Below are 11213 nucleotides of genomic sequence, written 5' to 3'. Positions count from 1 at the left end.
GGTACGCTGCAGGTGGTCCAGGACACAGGAGATCCTTCCAGATGAGCAAACATAAACACAGGCTAAGTCCTCCATTTTTCTCCCTTCCATCTTTTTATGAGGTTCAGTTTCAGTCCCGGGCGTCATGGCCTCTTCAAGTCCTCTGAGAGGAGGCGGGGCAGAGAACCTGTCGCCCACAATAAAAGGGCCCCTCCTCTGAGGCGCCGCAGGCTTGTTCTAACCAGCGGCCTGCAGGAGTCCCATGTGGCAAATATGGTCTCCATCCCACCCGGCGGTGCGGAGGGAGGGGTTATTGGGGTGAACACCGAGGCGTGACTTTTAGGGGGGCTCCGGCACCCTATTAACAGCAGGATGGGTGGGTCCGGTCCGGTCCAGCCCGGCTTGTAAAGGGGCTCTCGCCTCCCAGCAGAGTCCAGCTGGACACTCCTCTGGTTTCTCCAGTGCGGCTGCCGCTGACAACTTGTGTGTTTATGGAGTGTGTGTCCAGGCCTCACGTGGGCCCCAACAATAAAAGAGCGAGTACCGCACAGGAGACAAGGATCACAACAATGAAGGAGCAAAGAAGGTACGCAGAAGGCTGATGGAATCATATCAATGCACATTAGTTAGGGCTGGGAATCTTTCGATTCGATTCAGAATCAACACTTTTTTTTTTTTAATAACATTGGGTGACAGTTCTATGATGAACTACATTCCTCTATAAAATAGATAATAGCTCTGATAAATGTATACATTACTTACAAGAAAACTGGTTTTATGGAATAAAATGCCACCCAAACATTTCCTGAAGTCAAATACAAATGAGTCAAACACAAATGAGTCAAATATGAATGAGTCAAAGTCAAATGCGTCAAAGACAAATGAGTCAAAGACAAATGAGTCAAAACCGGATGAGTCAAACACAAATGAGTCAAACACGGATGAGTCAAACACAATTGAGTCAAATAAAAATGAGTCAAAAAAGAGTCAAACAAGTGAGTCAAACACAAATGAGTCAAATACAGTAAGTCACAAATAAGTCAAATACAAATGAGTCACACAAATGAGTTAAACACAAATGAGTCAAACACAAGTCAAATACGAATGAGTCAAACACAAACGAGTCAAATACAAATGAGTCAAATACAAATACATCAAATACAAATAAGTCACAAACGAGTCAAACACAAACGAGTCAAATACAAGTAAGTCACAAACACAAACAAGATTCAAGATGCTTTATTATCGTCCATTCTTTAACATGTACAAGACATAAGAACTGAAATTTCATTTTCGGCACAGTCCTACTAAGAGCAGACGTACGTTACAGGGGGACAAGACGGGACCGCCAACGGATCAGCCACTTACAGCGCTCCTTAAAAAAACAAAAAATGAGTCAAATAAGTAAGTCCCAAACACAAACGGGTCAAATACAAATACATCAAACACAAGTAAGTCACAAACACAAACGAGTCAAACACAAACGAGTCAAATACAAGTAAGTCACAAACACAAACGAGTCAAATACAAATGAGTCACAAACACAAACGAGTCAAATACAAATTAGTCAAATACAAATACATCAAATACAAATAAGTCACAAACGAGTCAAATACAAGTAAGTCACAAACACAAACGAGTCAAATACAAATTAGTCACAAACACAAACGAGTCAAATACAAATTAGTCACAAACACAAACGAGTCAAATACAAATTAGTCACAAACACAAACGAGTCAAACACAAACGAGTCAAATACAAGTAAGTCACAAACACAAACGAGTCAAATACAAATGAGTCACAAACACAAACGAGTCAAATACAAATTAGTCAAATACAAATACATCAAATACAAATAAGTCACAAACGAGTCAAATACAAGTAAGTCACAAACACAAACGAGTCAAATACAAATTAGTCACAAACACAAACGAGTCAAATACAAATACATCAAATACAAATAAGTCACAAACGAGTCAAATACAAATGAGTCAAATACAAATAAGTCACAAACGAGTCAAACACAAACGAGTCAAATACAAGTCACAAACACAAACAAGTCAAATACAAATGAGTCAAACACAAACGAGTCAAATACAAGTCACAAACACAAACGAGTCAAATACAAATGAGTCACAAACACAAACAAGTCAAATACAAATGAGTCAAACACAAACGAGTCAAATACAAGTCACAAACACAAACGAGTCAAATACAAATTAGTCAAATAAGTCACAAACGAGTCAAACACAAACAAGTCAAACACAAGTCACAAACACAAACGAGTCAAATACAAATGAGTCACAAACACAAACGAGTCAAATACAAATGAGTCACAAACACAAACGAGTCAAATACAAATGAGTCAAATACAAATAAGTCACAAACGAGTCAAACACAAACAAGTCAAATACAAATGAGTCACAAACACAAACGAGTCAAATACAAATGAGTCACAAACACAAACGAGTCAAATACAAATTAGTCAAATACAAATAAGTCACAAACGAGTCAAACACAAACAAGTCAAACACAAGTCACAAACACAAACGAGTCAAATACAAATGAGTCACAAACACAAACGAGTCAAATACAAATGAGTCACAAACACAAACGAGTCAAATACAAATGAGTCAAATACAAATAAGTCACAAACAAGTCAAACACAAACAAGTCAAATACAAATGAGTCACAAACACAAACGAGTCAAATACAAATGAGTCACAAACACAAACGAGTCAAATACAAATGAGTCACAAACACAAACGAGTCTAATACAAATGAGTCACAAACACAAACGAGTCAAATACAAATGAGTCACAAACACAAACGAGTCAAATACAAATGAGTCAAACACAAACGAGTCAAATACAAATTAGTCAAATACAAATAAGTCACAAACGAGTCAAATACAAATGAGTCACAAACACAAACGAGTTAAATACAAATGAGTCACAAACACAAACGAGTCAAATACAAATGAGTCACAAACACAAACGAGTCAAATACAAATGAGTCAAATACAAATAAGTCACAAACGAGTCAAACACAAACAAGTCAAATACAAATGAGTCACAAACACAAACGAGTCAAATACAAATGAGTCACAAACACAAACGAGTCAAATACAAATGAGTCACAAACACAAACGAGTCAAATACAAATGAGTCACCAACACAAACGAGTCAAATACAAATGAGTCAAACACAAACGAGTCAAATACAAATTAGTCAAATACAAATACATCAAATACAAATAAGTCACAAACGAGTCAAATACAATTAAGTCACAAACACAAACGAGTCAAATACAAATTAGTCACAAACACAAACGAGTCAAATACAAATACATCAAATACAAATAAGTCACAAACGAGTCAAATACAAATGAGTCAAATACAAATAAGTCACAAACGAGTCAAACACAAACGAGTCAAATACAAGTCACAAACACAAACAAGTCAAATACAAATGAGTCAAACACAAACGAGTCAAATACAAATGAGTCAAACACAAACGAGTCAAATACAAATGAGTCAAACACAAACGAGTCAAATACAAGTCACAAACACAAACGAGTCAAATACAAATTAGTCAAATAAGTCACAAACGAGTCAAACACAAACAAGTCAAACACAAGTCACAAACACAAACGAGTCAAATACAAATGAGTCACAAACACAAACGAGTTAAATACAAATGAGTCACAAACACAAACGAGTCAAATACAAATGAGTCACAAACACATACGAGTCAAATACAAATAAGTCACAAACGAGTCAAACACAAACAAGTCAAATACAAATGAGTCACAAACACAAACGAGTCAAATACAAATGAGTCACAAACACAAACGAGTCAAATACAAATTAGTCAAATACAAATAAGTCACAAACGAGTCAAACACAAACAAGTCAAACACAAGTCACAAACACAAAAGAGTCAAATACAAATGAGTCACAAACACAAACGAGTTAAATACAAATGAGTCATAAACACAAACGAGTCAAATACAAATGAGTCACAAACACAAACGAGTCAAATACAAATGAGTCAAATACAAATAAGTCACAAACGAGTCAAACACAAACAAGTCAAATACAAATGAGTCACAAACACAAACGATTCAAATACAAATGAGTCACAAACACAAACGAGTCAAATACAAATGAGTCAAACACAAACGAGTCAAATACAAATTAATCAAATACAAATAAGTCACAAACGAGTCAAACACAAACAAGTCAAACACAAACGAATCAAATACAAGTAAGTCACAAATACAAACAAGTCAAATACAAATGAGTCACAAACACAAAGGAGTCAAATACAAATGAGTCAAATACAAATACATCAAATACAAATAATTCAAAAACGAGTCAAACACAAACGAGTCAAATACAAGTAAGTCACAAATACAAACAAGTCAAATACAAGTAAGTCACAAATACAAACGAGTCAAATACAAGTAAGTCACAAACGAGTCAAACACAAACAAGTCAAACACAAACGAATCTAATACAAGTAAGTCACAAATACAAACAAGTCAAATACAAATGAGTCAAATACAAATACATCAAATACAAATAATTCACAAACGAGTCAAATACAAGTAAGTCACAAATACAAACAAGTCAAATACAAGTAAGTCGCAAATACAAACAAGTCAAATACAAACAAGTCACAAACACAAACGAGTCAAATACAAGTAAGTCACAAACACAAACAAGTCAAATACAAGTAAGTCACAAACACAAACGAGTCAAATACAAGTAAGTCACAAACACAAACGAGTCAAATACAAATGAGTCAACAAGACTTCTCTCTAAAGTAAATATGTACAGCAAATACGATCGTCTGCATTAACATCATTTTTGGGAATCGATACAGAATCATTACAAGTAAGAATCGCGATTCATTTGAAAATCCTTTTTCGCCACCCCTAATGTTACTCCACCGTCTTCTAGTCGAAACTCAGAGATGGTTGTCCTTCTGGAAAGTTCTCCTTTCTCCACAGAGGAATGCTGTAGCTCTGACAGAGTGACCATGGTCTTGGTCACCTCCCTGACTAGACTAAGATGAATGCAGCAATGTACAGAAACATCCTGGATGAAAACTAACTGGGAGACTAGTCAGGATAGAGGGAAAGATGAATGCAGCAATGTACAGAGATATCCTGGATGAAAACTAACTGGGAGACTAGTCAGAATAGAGGGAAAGATGAATGCAGCAGTGAACAGAGACATCCTGGATGAAAACTAACTGGGAGACTAGTCAGGATTGAGGGAATGATGAATGTACAGAGACATCCTGGATGAAAACTAACTGGGAGACTAGTCAGAATAGAGGGAAAGATGAATGCAGCAGTGAACAGAGACATCCTGGATGAAAACTAACTGAGAGACTAGTCAGGATCGAGGGAATGATGAATGTACAGAGACATCCTGGATGAAAACTAACTGGGAGACTAGCAAGGAAAAAGGGAAAGATAAATGCAGCAATGTACTGAGACATCCTGGATGAAAACTAACTGGGAGACTAGTCAAAATAGAGGGAAAGATGAATGCAGCAGTGAACAGAGACATCCTGGATGAAAACTAACAGAGACTAGTCAGGATCGAGGGAATGATGAATGTACAGAGACATCCTGGATGGAAACTAACTGGGAGACTAGCAAGGAAAAAGGGAAAGATAAATGCAGCAATGTACTGAGACATCCTGGATGAAAACTAACTGGGAGACTAGTCAGGATCGAGGGAAAGATGAGTGCAGCAATGTACAGAGACATAGTGGATGAAAACTAACTGGAAGATTAGCAAGAAAAAGGGAAAGATGAAGGCAGCAATGTACTGAGACATCCTGGATGAAAACTAACAAGGAGACTAGCAAGGAAAAAGGGAAAGATGAATGCAGCAATGTACTGAGACATCCTGGATGAAAACTAACTGGGAGACTAGTCAGGATCGAGGGAAAGATGAATGCGGCAATGTACAGAGACATCCTGGATGAAAACTAACTGGGAGATTAGCAAAGAAAGAGGGAAAGATGAATGCAGCAATGTACTGAGACATCCTGGATGAAAACTAACTGGGAGACTAGTCAGGATAGAGGGAAAGATGAATGCGGCAATGTACAGAGACATCCTGGATGAAAACTAACTGGGAGACTAGTCAGGATAGAGGGAAAGATGAATGCGGCAATGTACAGAGACATCCTGGATGAAAACCTTCCCATCCAAGCTGATGGAGCTTGAGAGGTGCTGCAAAGAGGAATGGTTGAAAGTGTCCAAAGATAGGTGTGCCAAGCTTGTGGCGTCGTATTCAAAAAGACTTGAGGCTGGAATTGCTGCCAAAGGTGCACCAACAAAATAATGAGCAAAGACTATCAATACTAAATACTTTTCAAAATGTTTTGCCAAAAACCTTTTCACATTGTCATGATGGGGTATTGTTTGTAGAATTTTGAGGAAACACAACAGAAGTGAGTACTCACCAGGCGCACCGCAAGATTCAACAGACAAGCTGTGTGTGTGTTGAGGCTGCTCCCAAAGACAACGCTCATTTTCAGCCACATCCGTGACACTTTTGCTTATCATTTCCCCAAAAAACTGACAGTGGAACCTGCAAGAGACACATCAAACCTGACTCTATGTCAGTCCAAACCGCCGTGAGAGCATGAAAGGTGAACGCCAAACAATTTCAACCTTTTTTAATTGGACTTGCAGGAAGCAGTTTACACTTGGATATAAACATAGCGTAACACTTCCACTTGCCATTGGTGATGCCGACATGTCAACACAAAGAAAAACAACAAGCTCCATTGACTACATTCCTCTTGATCAAGGTGGGAGATTTGGGCCCAGTGCTACTGACACACACACACACACACACACACACACACACACACACACACACACACACACACACACACACACACACACACACACACACACACACACACACACACACACACACACACACACACACACACACACACACACACACACACACACAACACAGTTGAAAACACACTTCGATGTGCGATGATTTCTGCACAGCATCATCAGCTGTCAGCGAGGACCAAAGACGATGCGTTCAAGGACACTGGTATAGCACAGTTACTGCCAAATACCAAATCACAGACCAAGCTGCGTGTTTAATTCCGGCGAGTTGTGTGTGGGCTCTGTTGTGTCTACTGTGCAGGAATTGTGTCAAACAATGGAGGAGGTGATCTCTGGTTATTTATGGTGGCTTGAACTTTTCTTTACTCTCCAGTTTATTGCTGAAAATGGAAACATCTTTCAATCGTCTTTCCCACATTAAATGGATGCTGGAACCATCACAGGGATGGTTGTCTCACACTCTGAGGCTGGTTGGCACAATGCTATTCTGGGTTGTTTTTTTTAAGGCAGGGGTCACCAACGCGGTGCCCGCGGGCACCAGGTCGCCCGTAAGGACCAGATGAGTCGCCCGCCTGTTCTAAAGATAGCTCAAATAGCAGCACTTACCAGTGAGCTGCCTCTATTTTTTAAATTTTATTTATTTACTAGCAAGCTGGTCTCGCTTTGCCTGACATTTTTAATTCTAAGAGAGACAAAACTCAAATAGAATTTGAAAATCCAAGAAAATACTTTAAAGACTTGGTCTTCACTTGTTTAAATAAATTCATTATTTTTTTTACTTTGCTTCTTATAACTTTCAGAAAGACAATTTTAGAGAAAAAATACAACCTTAAAAACGATTTTAGGATTTTCAAACACATATACCTTTTTACCTTTTAAATTCCTTCCTCTTCTTTCCTGACAATTTAAATCGATGTTCAAGTAAATGTATTGTTTTTATTGTAAAAAATAATAAATACATTTTAATTTAATTCTTCATTTTAGCTTCTGTTTTTTCGACGAAGAATATTTGTGAAATATTTCTTCAAACTTATTATGATTAAAATTCAAAAAAATTATTCTGGCAAATCTAGAAAATCTGTAGAATCAAATTTAAATCTTATTTCAAAGTCTTTTGAATTTATTTTAAAACTTTTGTTCTGGAAAATCTAGAAGAAATAATGATTTGTCTTTGTTAGAAATATAGCTTGGTCCAATTTGTGATATATTCTAACAAAGTGCAGAATGGATTTTAACCTATTTAAAACATGTCATCAAAATTTTAAAATGAATCTTAATCAGGAAAAATTACTAATGATGTTCCATAAATTCTTTTTTTAATTTTTTCAAAAAGATTCGAATAAGCTAGTTTTTCTCGTCTTTTTTTCGGTTGAATTTTGAATTTTAAAGAGTCGAAATTGAAGATAAACTATGTTTCAAAATTTAATTGTCAGTTTTTTTGTGTTTTCCCCTCTTTTAAACCGTTCAATTAAGTGTAAATATTAGGGATGTCCGATAATATCGGCAGGCCGATATTATCGGCCGATAAATGCGTTAAAATGTAATATCGGAAATTGTCGGTATCGGTTTTTTTATTATCTGTATCGGGTTTTATTTTTTATTAAATCAACATAAAAAACACAAGATACACTTACAATTAGTGCACCAACCCAAAAAACCTCCCTCCCCCCATTTCTTTCTGTTATCAATATTCTGGTTCCTACATTATATATCAATATATATCAATACAGTCTGCAAGGGATACAGTCTGTAAGCACACATGATTGTGCGTGCTGCTGGTCCACTAATAGTACTAACCTTTAACAGTTAATTTTACTCATTTTCATTAATTACTAGTTTCTATGTAACTGTTTGTATATTGTTATACTTTCTTTTTTATTCAAGAAAATGTTTTTAATTTAGTTATCTTATTTTATTATTTTTTTTAAAAAGTACCTTATCTTCACCATACATGGTTGTCCAAATTAGGCATAATAATGTGTTAATTCCACGACTGCATATATCGGTTTATATCGGTATCGGTTGATATCGGTATCGGTAATTAAAGAGTTGGACAATATCGGAATATCGGATATCGGCAAAAAGCCATTATCGGACATCCCTAGTAAATATCATTAATTATTAATAATATCATAGAGTTAAATGTAAATTGAGCAAATTGGCTATTTCTGGCAATTTATTTAAGTGTGTATCAAACTGGTAGCCCTTCGCATTAATCAGTACCCAAGAAGTAGCTCTTGGTTTCAAAAAGGTTGGTGACCCCTGTTTTAAGGTAAGAAGACAAATCTAAGTAAGTTTAATTGTGACAAATACATACTTATGTGCAAGGGCTCAAGGACAGATACTGGTCTTGGTGTTTCATAATCCACTGGATTAGAACAGTCACGACATTTGACCAGCAAATTAAATTAATAGTTAGGAAATATAATATATATATACACTATCGTTCAAAAGTTTGGGGTCACCCAAACAATTTTGTGGAATAGCCTTCATTTCTAAGAACAAGAATAGACTGTCGAGTTTCAGATGAAAGTTCTCTTTTTCTGGGCATTTTGAGCGTTTAATTGAATCCCACAAATGTGATGCTCCAGAAACTCAATGTGCTCAAAGGAAGGTCAGTTTTGTAGCTTCTGTAACGAGCTAAACTCTTTTCAGATGTGTGAACATGATTGCACAAGGGTTTTCTAATCATCAATTAGCCTTCTGAGCCAATGAGCAAACACATTGTACCATTAGAACACTGGAGTGATAGTTGCTGGAAATGGGCCTCTATACACCTATGTAGATATTGCACCAAAAACCAGACATTTGCAGCTAGAATAGTCATTTACCACATTAGCAATGTATAGAGTGTATTTCTTTAAAGTTAAGACTAGTTTAAAGTTATCTTCATTGAAAAGTACAGTGCTTTTCTTTCAAAAATAAGGACATTTCAATGTGACCCCAAACTTTTGAACGGTACTGTATATATTTTTTACAAAGAGCCACACAGTAAGGAATATTACGACCGGTCAATGAGCCCTCGGTCACATGGTTATTTCCTTTAAAGGGGAACTGCACTTTGTTCACAATCATTATGAAAAACTTGTTTTTTTTTCCGCTTTCTAACATAAAAATCGTCTCGTTCTTGGCGGCTAGCCATGCAGCTAATGTTAGCAATCAATTCTACCTCTAAATCACTTTAAAAATGCATACCAAAAGTGTCAACAATACTTCATTTACATTCTGTTAGCTGTATAATAACCAAACTGTAGCAACATTGTTATTTTGTAAGAGTGAACACTGAGGAACTCTTTTTGTAGCGCACTAACACATCAACATGCTACGGTATTAGCCGTTAAAACCTAGCTACGGCAAGAGATGAGCTAGCTTTTGAGTTTGTAATACACAACACTGTACTGAATGAAGAACAGTGAACAATCATATTACAGTATCTGCAAAGTATTATTTCATGTTTTGTTTGTACACACCTAACCAGACTGTAGTTGTAATAACACATGACGTCACTTCAATCATGATCAATATTACTCGATGGTCCAACTGGCCGGGGACGTTTCCAGTTGATTTTGGGTAAGAATTCTGTTTTTTTTGTCGGCATAGCTATGCTCCAAGTTCCACATTTACACCGTCAAGTCTTGCCGACCTCACTCTCCCGGCTTCCGCCTGCTCCGCCGTCTCACTCTTCCTTCTTTCTCGCTCCTATGAGCAGCAGTTCATCCTCCGTATATTCAGCTTCAAAAACATAAGGTTGTGAATCCTCATTTGTGCAAAAATAGTCGTCTTCGTTGTTTGTTACCAACTCTGCCATGATTAGAACACGCACTCGTGTTTGTTGCCGGGAGTAGGAACATACAGTAGATGCCGGAAGTCAGATGTGACGAAAGAAGTTCTGGTAATGCATAAAATGATCAAAATATGGTAAATATTGAACATATTGTTATGAAGGTGTCTGTTACTACATTATATATATATACACACTTATAGTGTGTACATACTACATATTGTTATGAAGGTGTCTGTTACTACATTATATATATACTTGCAGTGTGTATATTGTACATATTACATATTGTTATGACGGTGTCTGTTACTACATTATATATATACTTGCAGTGTGTATAATGTACATATTACATATTGTTATGAAGGTGTCTGTTACTACATTATATATATACTTGCAGTGTGTAAAATGTACATATTACATATTGTTATGAAGGTGTTTGTTACTATATGATATATATACTTGCAGTGTGTATATTGTACATATTACATATTGTTATGAAGGTGTCTGTTACTACATTATATACAGTGGGGCAAAACAGTATTTAGTCAGC

At 36.4% G+C, this 11213-nt stretch overlaps 1 protein-coding gene across 1 annotated transcript in view; it reads right to left on the bottom strand.

Moving 5' to 3' along the window:
• Nucleotides 1-905: 905 nt before the first annotated feature.
• Nucleotides 906-11213, bottom strand: part of st3gal3b (ST3 beta-galactoside alpha-2,3-sialyltransferase 3b) — a 212856-nt gene continuing 202548 nt past the window's right edge. Inside the window, exon 13 of the transcript XR_009821308.1 lies at nt 906-1354. The gene's annotated coding sequence lies outside the window, so the exon portion shown is untranslated. The remainder of the gene's footprint in view (nt 1355-11213) is intronic.

This window comes from Entelurus aequoreus, linkage group LG16, assembly GCF_033978785.1.
Source record: "Entelurus aequoreus isolate RoL-2023_Sb linkage group LG16, RoL_Eaeq_v1.1, whole genome shotgun sequence".
Taxonomy (NCBI): domain Eukaryota; kingdom Metazoa; phylum Chordata; class Actinopteri; order Syngnathiformes; family Syngnathidae; genus Entelurus; species Entelurus aequoreus.
The sequence above is the reverse complement of the archived record's forward strand: the minus strand, read 5'-3'. Positions and strand labels throughout refer to the sequence as shown.